This window comes from Osmia bicornis, chromosome 3 (genome assembly GCF_907164935.1).
Source record: "Osmia bicornis bicornis chromosome 3, iOsmBic2.1, whole genome shotgun sequence".
NCBI classification, from domain to species: Eukaryota; Metazoa; Arthropoda; class Insecta; order Hymenoptera; family Megachilidae; genus Osmia; species Osmia bicornis.
Window position 1 is genome coordinate 4,986,444 of NC_060218.1, and position 13,892 is coordinate 5,000,335.

The 13,892-nt window shown below is 47.3% G+C and overlaps 1 protein-coding gene and 1 long non-coding RNA gene across 3 annotated transcripts in view; both read right to left on the reverse strand.

The window, feature by feature from the left end:
* The window catches only part of LOC114871842 (hemicentin-1), a 43,229-nt gene extending 36,656 nt beyond the window's left edge, over positions 1–6,573 (reverse strand). Inside the window, exon 1 of one of the 2 annotated variants that reach the window (XM_029178351.2) lies at positions 6,451–6,573. The gene's annotated coding sequence lies outside the window, so the exon portion shown is untranslated. Of the gene's footprint in view, positions 1–58; positions 656–6,450 lie in introns of those variants that run through there. The other variant, XM_029178341.2, reaches the window with a different exon arrangement.
* A 959-nt stretch (positions 6,574–7,532) lies between these two features.
* Positions 7,533–13,892, reverse strand: part of LOC114872099 — a 34,123-nt gene continuing 27,763 nt past the window's right edge. The window contains exon 5 of the long non-coding RNA XR_006829292.1: positions 7,533–13,338. This is a non-coding gene — a long non-coding RNA (uncharacterized LOC114872099). The remainder of the gene's footprint in view (positions 13,339–13,892) is intronic.

Sequence of the window (13,892 nt, forward strand, 5' to 3'; positions counted from 1 at the left end):
AGAGAATTCTTCGTAACCCCTTTAATTGTTTTTATTTCAAGATACACAGAGTACGCACATTTTATTTCGATGAATCTTCAACGAAACATGATGGATTACACCAAGATCACTAGAGGATCTACACTCTTCTTCGAAATAACACTGTCGGACAAAGAACACTTGTTACTCTCCGACGTGTCTTTTCTTCGAGAATACACTATTTTCTTTTTATTTCTTGATAAATCCTCGTGGAAAAGTCGAAATCACGGATCGGCGTGTAGAAAAGCGGAGGACCTTGTATCCCAGTACTGGATCGTCCTCGATCCCCTGTTCGTCATGGCGAACAAAGAAGAGAAGCGCGGGAACCGAGTTGCCGGTGGCCTGAGGCGGCCTCGAGGTCGAGATAACTCGCGAGGATCGAGTTTGCCGAGTGAGAAAGGGCGGCAAAAACGAACGAAGCGCAGCCCGGTGTAGGTACCCCGGGCCGAAACGAGCGGAGCGGAGCGAACCGAAGCGGTTACGGAACGACGAGGAGCAGCCTACCTGGCTACCTTGATAGCCGGCGGTTAAGTGCGACCGCGGACCGTTCTCGGGCCGCGTCTGCCTCGTAGTTTCGCGAACGAGCGAAAGGGACAAACTGATCGCAGAAACGCGCATGCCTCCGGCGAAAGTTTCTTCGACTGAATTCGACGCGATTCGAGCCACTCGCGAGGACGGTTCGTTTATTTCTCGCGCGAGTACGCGCCACTCTTCTGTATGCACACCTCTGTACCGTGTCAATCGACCGATCGTTCTTTTATGCCTTCCCTTGATATGGCATCCTTTCCCAAAAGCGGAAATTGTATTAAATTCATGAAGCGACGTTAAAATTTGTGTAAATAACAAATTTATGTAACACGGGTTATTTCGGCAAAGTGGGACACGATGCAAAATATTCTAGTTGTATGTGCTATTATATGAACTAACAAAGACAATTAATGCCTTTTTGACAGTATTATTATTCCAATCATTGAACGACTAATTATCAATTAATTAATTAAATATTGAGATAGGTAATTATATTGAATGAAAATAAACTTATTTGAAAGTATTGAAAAATACCGTAACACGAGTTTCCAAGCAATACTCATAAGCAATCGTAACGCAACTGACTTTTCTTACCTATTTTACAATTACGTTGGTCGATTTCTGTAGCATACGAGAAGGTGAGTAATACGATTTATAACGTGTGTTGTAAAAGTGAAAGAGCAATACCGCTTAACTACAATCTCTTTTCGATAGACCCGACCCAGTTCTAACACCTTTAGTTCACACCTCAGGTAGACTATAGTTCACCGGTTAGAAGCATCCTTCCCTTACGTTACTTGGTCTACCGATACTCTTCAATTGCATCTCCTTTCTGCTTCGATTTCCTCGAGAGCCGAGTCCTCTAAACGCTTTAACGATCCCTCTCTTTGCACGTTTCAATTCGTTTCGTTCATTTCGCTGGCAGCAATATATGGCCGGTAGATAAAAGGGAATGCCGGACCAAGGGAGCGACGATTTACTGGCCGAATCGATGCTCGTAAAACCGCGTCGCTTAACGCGAACGTGGAAACAGCTTCGACGAGGGTTACGCATCTGGCAATGGCCGGTGACATACTCGCGGGCAAACCATCCGCCCGTTGGAATGCACACCACTAATTCATGCTGTCCCGCAGCTCCACCGGATACCTGCTGCTTCGCGACGATCCGTCCTCGTTAAAATTACCCTCTGATATCCTTCCATCGAAATCGGCCCGATAACCCTGTGGAAACGCTTTTGTCACAATTTTCAAATAAATGAATTTAGAAATTTCGAGTGGTTAATTTTATTCGAGACACCCATCGGTACCTGAACCGTTCCCGTGGTTCGAGGGTTAAATATTTCAGGCAAGTTGCCGTCCGAAAATTTCACTTTTGACCTGGCTGCGGCTCGTATACAATTGATAGGTCCAAACTAGAATTTAAATTTCGTCCCGGACTATAGCCGAACGGGCTCTAACGGCGGGAGAAGTTAACCAAGGGAGAAGCGGAGAAACTCGCAGACTCCGCATCCGGCCGCTCGATGGTAGACCGTACAATTGTCTGGCATTGTGCTTGCAAATCAAGCGGCGTCCCGAATTTACATGAGATTTACGGCATTCCGTTTGCCGTAGTCCTCTCCTTCGGGGTGTAACGTTCTCGATTCCGCCTTCGTACCTTGTACGGACCACACGCGATCGCCTAGAAGACGGGACGAAAAAAGCGCTGCTTTCTACGCTTTAATAAATTCCGTTCGATTCGTCTTCGACTTTTCTATCCGATCCTTCGATTCTATTCAATTCACGGCGATTCGTTTTTCCGGCTACGAGTCGACCGAGCAAAAGTTTCACCCGAGCGAAGGAACGCGAATACCTAGGCCAAGCAGAGGCACGTACGTTCCGAAGGATACACAGGCCGTGCTGCGAGCATCCCCCAGGAGATCCTTGTTTCTTAATTACTTCCATCCATTAATTAAACAGGTCGACTCTTGTAGAGGACCGGAAGGTCGAGCTGTATTATGGAAAGGAGACGGTGGGGACAAGTTCGACGCAGAAGTAACTGCCGATAAACGATCAATCTTTTAAGAATCAGTGAACCGAAGATGTTTCCAAGTCTATTTTTGATCTAACGCGTAACTCGAAACGAGTTGACATTTCGGTGTAAATTACCTTCACCATCTTTCCAACAAATTTACCTTCAGAATTATCGATCACAGGTGTCTGCCCAATATAGAACGTCCGTATACGATATTATTCGCTGAAAAGTCAGCTCGCGAGCGTGTCGCAAACACGCGTGCCCACGAGACTCGGTCCACCTCAGGCGTTCGCTTCCCTTCCCTGTAGGTCTCGCAGTTAAATTAGGCGAAATAGCTCCCAAGACGTCTCTTCGTTAGACTTCTGCCGCCCGTTATCCTTCCGCGTGATACGGGAACTAAACTTTGCTTTCCATGTTTCCTGTCTGCTCTGCGACTCGCCCGAGAAAAACTCGGCCTCTGCATCGACTAGCTTGATTCGGCCTTGACAGAGAAGCGAAGGGTGGTTTTTCGGCTCGGTAAGGTCAAGGGAGAGGGCGTATGTGTGTGTCAAGCGGAAAGGGGATCGATGATGGACCACGTCGGTCCATTAAGTATTCGCGCGGCTTTAATTACGAGAACAAAGTTTCCGCTCGATTGGAAAAGTTTCCACGATGCCTGCATACTCGATCGCGCGGCAGACCGAGGGATGAAATCGTTCGTCCAACGCCACCCCTCGAGATCGACCTTTTGGGAAAAGCGGAAGCTTTCTTTCCTCGACGCGGCTCGGCGCAACGCGGACAGGGTCGCGTAAAAATTCCCCAGCAACGAAGAAGAACTCGCTCGAACGGAGCGTCCAAAGTATCCAAAGTTCCAGCTCGATTTCCCCTGGAGAATTTCCTCCGGGCAGAAAGGAAGTAGACGGAGATGGCTGGAAATCTTCTTCCTTAAGAGATGTTCAAAGGGAGCAACGCGAGTCAAACGGCGAGTCCCGTTCGACGAGAAGAGGCGAATCTGGTTCGATGCAATTAGAGAACGCGATCGCTTCGAAACTTCCTGATAAAAGTTGCCCGATCGATCGATCTCTCTCCACGGTTTTTCCGTCTCACGACCGATGACTCCTCGACGCTTCGCCGTTTTGATTAATAACGCTTGCTTTTTCAACCGTGTACAACGATCTCGTACGTAGAGAATCATCGGATGGAATATCGAGCGCCTGTACCGAAGCATCCATCATAAATTCTTGCTGCTACGTTTTTTTCTTATCGAACTTACGTGTGCACGATGCTGTTTCCTGGGACTGATAATACGAGGTCGCCTCGGGAGACTGGCACGAGTTGTAGCTGTTTTCTTGGTACAATTAGAAAAACGGAATGTTGAAGGAAAAAGATATAGGGGGGAAAAAGTGGTATACACGTTTGTAGGATCATACGGTTCTCGCTAGTGCAACGTTACATTTGATAATAGCATTATATTTTTCTCCGCGTTTCCATTAACCATTTATAAGGTAAATAAATAAATAATGCAATTTTTAATGCACCCTCATCGTTGCGGTTGCAAAAAATAATATACCACCCCGCAAATGTAGTACTCTTTGAGCCATCCATCTTTTTCCTTTTAGACTTTTTTCTACGTGCGCCGCGAAAAGAGCTATAACTTTCAAAAGTAATTTTGTCTTCCTCTCCTTTTTTTTTTCCCCCGGAGCCATTAACAGTCGCATCGGAGCTGGTTAAGGTTGAATCCGATTAAATAGAACGCATTAGAACGTACTGAAATACGCGCAATTCGGTCAAACGCTCGTTTCAGCATTTTTACTCCTTCTTTTTTTATATTTCCCCGCTAGAAACTCATTAAACTACACTGTCGAACGGACCTCGAAACGGTCTAGTTCTCTGTCTAGCCGATTCAATTTCCTGTCGTTCTTCCTTTTTTCCATCCCCCACCATCCGCCCTTTTAGCACGCTCAAACAGAATAAATAAATAAATCTGTCGTTGGTTCCCAATACTCCCGGATAATTCTTCGGCCAAAGGAAATTACCGGAGAAAAGAGCTGACGGTGCCGACTGATCGTCGATATTACGTTGGAGCGGCGCCTATCTTTCCCGTTCGCCGCGCGAGTCGACCCCGCCGTAGAAACAGCTGCACCTCCTGTTTCAATCGAAAGATCCATGGACCTACCCCGAATGTCGCTTATCGCCGTTGATAAAAATCCTGTGTCGAATTTGTCCGAGCCAGGCGTTCGACGAGGATCGTTTTCCGTTACAGAAATCGGAGGAGAGATAGCGATCCGAGGGATGCTGGTTGGAAGGGTAGAACGGGAGAACGATGGAACGAGGACTCTCGTAATCCTTTTGTAAGATGGCCAGGAGGGTGGTGTGTAACGTTTATCGCGATAAATGTAGCCGGCTTCGTCTCCCGTGAGGTTAGACGCGTGGTGGTCGTTAAGGAGTCGCGGACGATAGGGGATGGTATCGTTAACAGAGCGGGAAAGCAAGGAGGCGAGTCGTGAAAGCTCTTTGAGGTTGCGGCCCGATAGTACGCGCCTTGGGTTAAGTGCTCGCTGCGGCCCCGAAGATTCGGCTCGTCGGCTTAATAAGCTCCCGGAAACGCGCGAGAGAATTTGTTAGCCCCCGACGCGCTGTATACGAGCGTACTTCGAGACCGACTAATCTGGAACCACCGCAACCACCGTGCTCCTACGTCGCCGCGGAATTCCCACGCGATATGCTTCGTCGTTGCGGTTCCATCGGCGGCGAGTTACTCTAACAGAGTGGATACAACCAAGAGCGTACAGGTACACTCGGGCGCAACTTATAGTCGAGGAGGAAAAATGAAGGGAGGGGTTCTTCACCGTAGTATAAGAGGACCTAGCGGTTATAGGTTAAGACAGGGGCTAGGACTTGGGTCTTGCTCGCAGGTGGCCTCGTACGAGTCGAGAATCGTCGCAACGCAACGGTCGAGAGCGAAGCGAAGGAGACTCGACGAGCCGTGACCAAGACTTCCGTTCGCACGGCCCGTACCAGCACCTCGGAATAAAAGCGTTTCTCTCGCGTTTCAGGAGGATCGGGTAAGGGACGAGGTCGCGTGTGGGAGTCTACCGGACGTCGCGATTGCCCGACCAGACCGATTGCGATCTACGGGACTACGGCCTCTCGAAGCGAGGAACTGACAGAGTGTTCGGCCACCTCTGGGAAATACGGAGCAAAGGAAAGCTTGACAAAACGGTGATTTCGCGAAGGGGAATAGCAGCGTTAAGGTGCCTATCCACCAGTCATCGTTTTATCGACTGGTTTTCTTCGATTTCTATGCGTTTCCGAATCGAGACAACCAGCCGAGGGTTTGATGCCGGTTCAATGGAAGATGATTTCAACGACGTTACGAGTAATAGCGGAATCTAAGTTAACGATTACGTATACTTTCCGGAAACTGGTAGCAAACAGCAACGTAGACGCACCTTAAGACGAAAAGTGACGGAAGCCTAGGGGAACAGGAGAAGTCGAGTATCGGTTGAAGGACGGAAGAGGCGCAGCTGCTGGTGACTCGTTTCGAGTGCGTCTTCGTCTACCGTTTGAAGGAAACAGCGACAAGAACGCCGTCTCTCCCTCGAGTATCTCGAAGAGACCTCGACATTTTAGAGGAGCGAAGACGAAACAAGACGGAATCGGGTATCAAAGAGGTAAACCTCGGTCCCTGCCTGTACGGTTCCTCGGTAAACACGATCGTTCTCGGGGAGAGGGTAACTATATGTATACAGAAACCAAGTTTGCGCGTTCGCTATGTAATTGCTTGCCAGATTTCCCGTTCTAATTGCAAGGTCCGATTTAAAGGAGAACATTTCCCACTTTTTCCCTAATTGAACACCTAGCCTTGGATCTCCTTACCAGCGACTCGCAGGTGTAAATTTCAAAAATACACACCTTTCGACTTTCCTTCCGCCTCGTTGCCTTTCGATCTCGTCTCACCCTTGTTTGCTCTTCAATTCCCTTTTGGAGCGGTTAATTCTCCATCCTGACTATAGGAAATGTTTCCATCCGACTCTTGGAGTTCGAAGACCGACACTATAATTTAATATAAAGAAAAATGTTAAATATTAAATGGAAATAAATCGAAGAAATAAAAGGCAAAGTTTAAAGGGGAGGCGCTTTCGCCTTCGGTTCGTTCCGTCTCGTTCCGCTCGGCGGGCGTAGAAGAGAAGCGGGCAGTTTAATCGAGGCAACGGTTTTCCCAGTGGCACTGGTAGCCGGGTTTCGTAGAACGTTAACGGTCGTTCGGAGGGACGCGTGCCGGACGACAGGTGTGTTTGCGCGAGTTCGCGCGTCCAAGCGCGACACGCTATCGTTTATCTACCGGCTTATCGGTTCGGCTCGACGCGATTCAACCCCTCGTTCATCCGTTCAGGGTCTCGGTCGCTTCCGAGTTTTATCGCTTCTTCGTTCGAGTACCAGGATGAGCGGAGGGGTTGGAGGGAGCCGAGCAGAGTTCCAAAGGAACCGTCTTTCGATGGAATAAGCGCGAAAACTCGGCCGTGAGTTTCGCGTTTTATTGAAAAGCCGGCCCGAAGTGCCGTTGGATCTTTATCGTACCTGCAGCTACCTTACCTTCTTCCCAGTTTGACGATGAGTTTTAACCCTCCATTGCCGAACTACAGTCTCACTGATTGTATTTTTCTTTCAGCCCAACTAAGTATTCTTATCTCGTCTACCTATTCAATAAAAGCTACGGCAGGTATGTGTGATCGTTCGAAGACGAAATTAATTAAGTGCGAGAGGACCGTAAGTGAAGAGTTGTATTTTATTTTTCATATTAAATATTTTTGTTAAAATAACTGAAAATAAATCCCTAACAGTACGCAAATAACATTGCGTGATTTTTTATTAATTATTTCAATAACGTTTATAACTATTTATTGTTACTTAAAGTTTGATTATCTAGATCAATATTTGTTGATTAATAATCACCTCTCTACTACGCAATATCTTTTAAGAGAAATATTTAACTACAATAGCAAAGAGGGTGAAGAGTCTCGTGACTGCACTTGTAACTTTACGTCCCGTGTATGGTAGCTCGACAGTAGAGGGTAAAAAGGAAGGTGGTTCTTTCCCCTCGATCTTAGATCTCGTCTTTCTTCCGCCGGCGGGATAGGTCGATCGATTTATCGGCTGGTCGACCTCGAGCCCGTCACGGGCCGTATATAAATCGATTCGCTCGATTATCGTAATGGCCAGCTGACTTTAATGGCTCGCTAAACGCTTCCGCTTGTCGTCGACTGCTTGCCACGCGGTTACCCGACCGAAGAAAAACCGCCCTCTGGCTCGTCGAAACGGCTGTACCAGTCAGAGGGGAAACCGGAAGCAGACGCCGGCACAGCTAGAAACGAGGACAACCGGCTACTTCCGTCTCGTTCGGTTTCGAAGAAACTTACAGGCAAAACGCGGACGCTCTTCTTGCCGGTTACTCCTCGTGACCTCGCGACGACGTCGATCTTTCCGACGAAACGTTCCGCAAGAAGCAACGCCGTGCTTAGCCGAAGCGAAAACGCGGCCTTGCCAGCCGGTACGTTATTTACGAGCTAAGCTCGTTCGTTGGTTAGCTTCTTGCCTGCGAGAACAGCACGTGCAGGGAAGCCTGTACACGTCCGATTCTGATTAAAAGTAAATTTTCAAGTGGCATAAAAAATCATCGCTTAAAACAGCGGTCACCAAACAACAGCCCTCCAAACATTTTCATTCGAACCCCAACTTTTGTTTATAAATATTTTATATAAAGAAGCATTAATTTTACAAAATTTTATGATTTACCATTTGGTACATTTTATATACCTAAATTCCAATAAAAACACATGCAGTGTAAATTAATATTCTTCGTTTGACCCCGTATTTTAAAAATTTCATTCCAGTCCGTTTCTCAAAAAGTTTGGCGAGCCCTGTCACGTGAGAAACGTATTCTAACGAGCGCGACTGTGTCCGCACGCATCGTTTTTGCGCTTTTTCAACTCTTTCCCTGGAAGAAGGAAATTCGTCTTCGAAGAGAAGAGACTCGTCGCGAGAGTATCCTCCATTTTACGTTGGCCATTTAGCGACGACGAGCGTGCTCGACCGGTTCGTTGGTTGGTTGCTTCTCCTCTACTCGAAAGGGCAAAGAAAAAGAAGAGAGAGAAGGAGACGCGTCGGAAAAAGATGCTGGCGAAACGAGTAGCGTGGAGTAGCGGGCCGCAGTGTTCGGCTGCTGGCCTCCTCGTCGTCGTTAGATCCGACACGCGGAGTCCGTTGAACCTTGCCCGAACGAGGCCGACCTCTGTCTTCTGTATTTTTCTCTTCCCCTCTCCACTTTTACCTTACCAACGTAAGTCTCTTTCCGTCAGTCCGACAAAACCGAAGGCTTTGCAGTCGCTTCTTCGGATCGTAACTAACGGTAGAGAATTACTCGAACGGCTTACCTGATGGATACTCGGATATATAGCTTGATCAAACATGAATGAGACTGTTCGTATGATGCAGTTGAAGTATCGCTGGTCGGTCGAGGCTTCTTGTATTAATTACGATGAGTGATCAGGAAGTAACGCCGTTGCGCAACTCTCGTACCCGTTGATGATACGCAACAGATGTTGAAGAAACTTTGCTCCATAATTTTCCTATAATCAACGTTTTATCAGTTTAATCATCTGTGGGTAACGCGGTTCCTTGACAGCACGAAATAACTCATAATTAAAGTTATCGATCGAATCAAGATTTTTGCAAGCCACTTTGTCCCCTCGATAGGGCTGTGCGGTTTAACTTCGCGTGTTTCACGCAAACGGGCATTTTCTTGTTCCAACGATCACGGTATAATTGTTATCGTAATATCGTTCGGTATATCCAACGAAATATCTTTCTTCTCTGTTCACGATCAAATTTATCTGTTGCGTTGTTTCGTCGCGTATTATGGCAACTATCTTTGTCAACTTCTCCCGTTGCTTTCTTATTGTTTGCGGTTTTTCCACCGCTCGCCCTTCCCTGCATTCCAAACTTGTACGGCTTCTTCATCTCCTCGTTAATTCCGCGGCTAAGAAGAAGCTGCTTCTTAGCTGTCATCTTCTTTTAGAACGAATGAAAAATTTAACTCCTTCCCATCAACTTTTTCCCCTGCTACCATCAGAATTTCCAGTCTCGTGAACAAAAATCTTGGCAGTTGTGCAATAAAATCTTCCACTGTCGTGATACAATATTGATCTCTTCTCTTCGACGCTGACGCGAAGTGACCCCAATGAATTGGGGAAACGACGCCCTGAGACCTTTGCTCCTCCATTCTTATCTTCATTAGGCTCTCGAGGGTCTAGGGACGGTGAAGCAACCGCACATGGCGGCGACAGTCGTCCGAACACGTGGATAGGCACGGAATTTCGGTGGTTTTGAAAGAAATTGAGTTGCGGAACCTGATGCAACGAGGGGTGATAATGATCCCCTTCTTCGGCTGTGTTATGCACAAGGGAAAAACGAGGGTAAACCTTTACGAGTATCGACTGCGGTTCGATATTGGGCTATTTAACGTCTCGAAGCTGAATCGATCTTTAAGTCTGTATCGATCCGAGCGCGATTCGAATCGTCAACATCCCGACAATAGCCGTAAGCCGTAGAGCGGGATGGAAAATTGGCCCATTTGCTGCGACACCACGGGTCAGCAGGTGGATAACGGGGGCCGGGTTAGAAATTATTGGCGCGGTGAAATTTCTTCACGGACTTTTTTTCCCTCGCCGCTTTCTTCGACGCCGCTCGAAGGAAGAAGCGACGATACCCCGAATGGCACTTAGCGAAAGCATCGTCTGAACATCGATTTTCGATTCCAGACGAACTTTATACTTCCTTCGTTCGCGAACACCGAACGCGAGGCTATTTTTTTTTCCTCCTAGCCGAACGGTGTTTCATCCCTTTATTTCGGCCCGGTCGTTTCGAAAATTTCACCGAGAAAAAACATCGGTCAGCTTTGTCTTTCTCTTTCGGCGTCGATCGATCCCGGAAATGTATTCTCGTTCAACGGAAGCGGTTTTCACGCCGAGCTCGGTTGGTCGCGGAATTTTTATTCGCCGTTTAGTTTTAATCAAAACTCGAGGCCGGCGTCGCGATCTGCCGCCGCCGGCTCTCTTCAACGACCTTTTTTCATTTCGCGACGCGTACGACCGAGACGCGAAAGGACGCTCGGTGAAATGAGAACGGGAAAACGAGCGACGCGGACCTGCCTCTGTCCAGGATAATTGGAAAAGTACCGGGGAGGAAAAAAAGGAAGAAAAAATAAAAAATTCAGTATTCCACGTGTAAGGAGAAGCGAGCCGTGCCGGAAGGCCTCGAGCTCCTAATCTTTCGACGAGGATCGCGTGACTGTTGTCCCTTTACCGGCTACGTTTCTTTTCAGGGATCAGCTGTTCGACAGAAACACATCCTGAAACTCTTGCGTTGAAAACATTAAGTTCTTTGGAAAGTACTTAATCCCGTGAAACGAGGAAACGTCAGGTTGACGATAAAAATATACGCGAAATGATTACGTTTCCAAGTTAATATTTATATGCATTCCTCTCGTCTAAACAATATTACTTCGTGCTGAAGCAGGAGCAGCAGACCGTAACCACGTTACTCATATCAACAAAGCTATGCGTCCAATTCTGCCGCGAGCAAAGGGTTAAAATTGGGTTGCAAACGAGCGCCGTTATTGCAAACATTTTATCAAATATTTTCCGGGAAAATAATAAAAACAACGAACAATTATTTCATCGTTCGAATAATTGGCACAGCAATTTCCGGAAATGAATACACTGTTATTTGCGAACAGTAAATTCAGCTTCGAGTCGGTGTTATTCATAGGATTTCCAAAAATTGTGATAAGCTACGATTAACAAGTGGCGGAGATTTTCTCGGACAACGACGAGCCTGTTTATCGGGAACAAGAAATTCATATACCGTTTACGATACTTTATATCAATATTTGCCTCTCGGTAGCCGCAAATTTTCTTTCAATTTTTCATAATTTCACCGTACCGTGCATTCATTAGTTATCCAGTCATCGAGTCAATTTATCGGTGAGGACGTAATAAGTACGTAGAAGGGTTCACCTATACATTGAAACACACACACACGAGGGTAACTGCATGGCTGCACGTAACCTATCCCATGTTTTCATACCGACGACACGATATTTAACGAGAACCCACTGCTAATCAACTCCCACGTCGATACTCGATAACGATACGAGTACCTATGGCTTTCCATTGTCTCTCCTATCTCCGCTATAGTTCCTGATAGAACGTAAGTATATTTGATAAGATAGTTTCGAACATGTTCCGAAATTTGATAGGATTTAATTCTTCCGAATCCCACGAAGTGTAACTCGCGTATCGAAACTGGATTCACCGACGACTACTCTGAAACTCGGTACCCTAATTTGTCGCGAAACGCGTGCAACGGCACGTAGTTACGATTACAGGGAGCAGATGCTTTAGAGTTTGCGGAATATCTGGCGCGGTAGTAAACCGCGTAGGTACCAGGAAGAAAGGGCGAACTATTCGTTCTAGTGTAAGAAGTGTTGCCTCTGGTCCCCTCTGTTCTCCACCGTCAGAATCCGTCGTTTCTACTCGAACGATCGCTCGAATATTAATCGCACCGTTGATTCGAAGGAACAACTCGAGTTGCTGTTTCGGTTCTCCTTGGTCCCTGTTTTCCCCTCGTCGGTTCCCTTCGTTCCTGTTTCACAGACTGTTATCCAAAGCCCGTCTCTCTGTGTCCAGGAACGTCGAAACGCGCCGCGTCGCTCCGCTTAGAACGTTTCTCGACGCGTTACCAGGAGTTAGTTTCAGCTGGCTGAACCACGCTCGTTAGCATGTCATTTTTATTCATCGAGCCTCGAGAGGACCTGTAAGACAGCCGAATCGATAGCTGGATCCGTGGAAGCACCGTCTCGTAGGCGCGACCATGCGCCTGCGTCTCTTCGACGTCTACCTTCCCGCGTTTACTCTCTTCCTATATATTCCCGTTCGCACCTTTCCACCTCTTCTATCTTGGATTTCAGCCTGGCTCCAGCTTCGCAGCTCGTTCTTCGGTTCGAGGATCGCGGAAAAGTTTCGCCAAAGCCGGCTAAAGAGCAGAGAGAATCTTTCGCCAGCCGATCCCCGTGAGCGGCTCTGAAATCCCTTTCGATCGGCTACACTGTCAGCTTTTCCTCCCCCGCTTCGCTTTCCTAGTTTCTTCGTTAAGTATCTTCAACGAGGACACGGTATTTTTTAGGGGAATTATCGCGTAATAACCGCGACGTCCATCGATCGATAAACTTTGACCGTACATTTCCCATTCCGCGCTGCCGCCCTCGGCAGGAGGAATTTATAGCGAGATCTTGGGATCCACGAGTTATGGTAGTTGGAAATGGACATAGGAGACCTGGATTCTTACCTTTTAACGTGACTCTAAGTACCTGGTGTTTGAGATAGGGGACTAGCTAGGTCCTAAACGAAACAGAGCCCCTCCGTCGTTCCTTTATTTTCTTTTTTCTTCTCTGTTTCCTACTCAATTCCTAGCTAAACTAACGTCGTTCTTCTCTCTTATCTGTAGAATTTCAACTGTTCATCGCGTTCAACTCCTACCAGTTGTTCTCTTCTTCCTTCCTCCCGGCTTCATCCATCCAGTTTTCGTACGCAGACTGCTTCTCAAGCGAGCTTGGCCCCGCTCCAGATCCTCTCCTCTACGTGCTTACCTGAGTGCCGCGGAAACGGCATCTATTCGAGCGAAACAACGTATACGTGTCCCCACGATCTTCTCCCGCCTCGTGTCTGCGAGCTCCTTCTGGCCCTGGAAAACGAGCAATCGAAATAGAGACAATATCTGTAAGCAAGCAACCACAGCCAACACGACCTGGGAATATAACATCGAGAGGGTAGAAGGAAAGAAAAAAAAAAAAAGAAAGAAAGAAAGAAGGAGGCCGCACTGCTTTTCGCATGCACGGACGATCAGAAATTGGCCACAATCTTTGCGCCCGTTTACGGACAATTACCAACGAGATTGCCTTCTCTCCCCTTTTCTACGACCTCCTCCTTCTCCGCTGTCTTCTCACCCTCCCCCTCCCGCTGTTGCTTAATATCGACCCCCGTGTCGTTTGCTACGCTGAATCGGATCGACCACGCGACCCCACGATGAATAAAATACAATCGTACGTTCTCGTGTGCCATTAGGACGGATTATAAGCTCGTTCCGTTCATCGTAGCTCGGCCGAGCGTTGCTTCGGGGGATTCGTAATTTCTATTCAAAAGCCGATTCATTGCTTTTTCTCTTCTTTCCCTCCTCGTTCTCGGCCGGGCTATTTATTCTCTTTGTGCGGAAATGATAGGCCCCTATGAAAGTGTGAT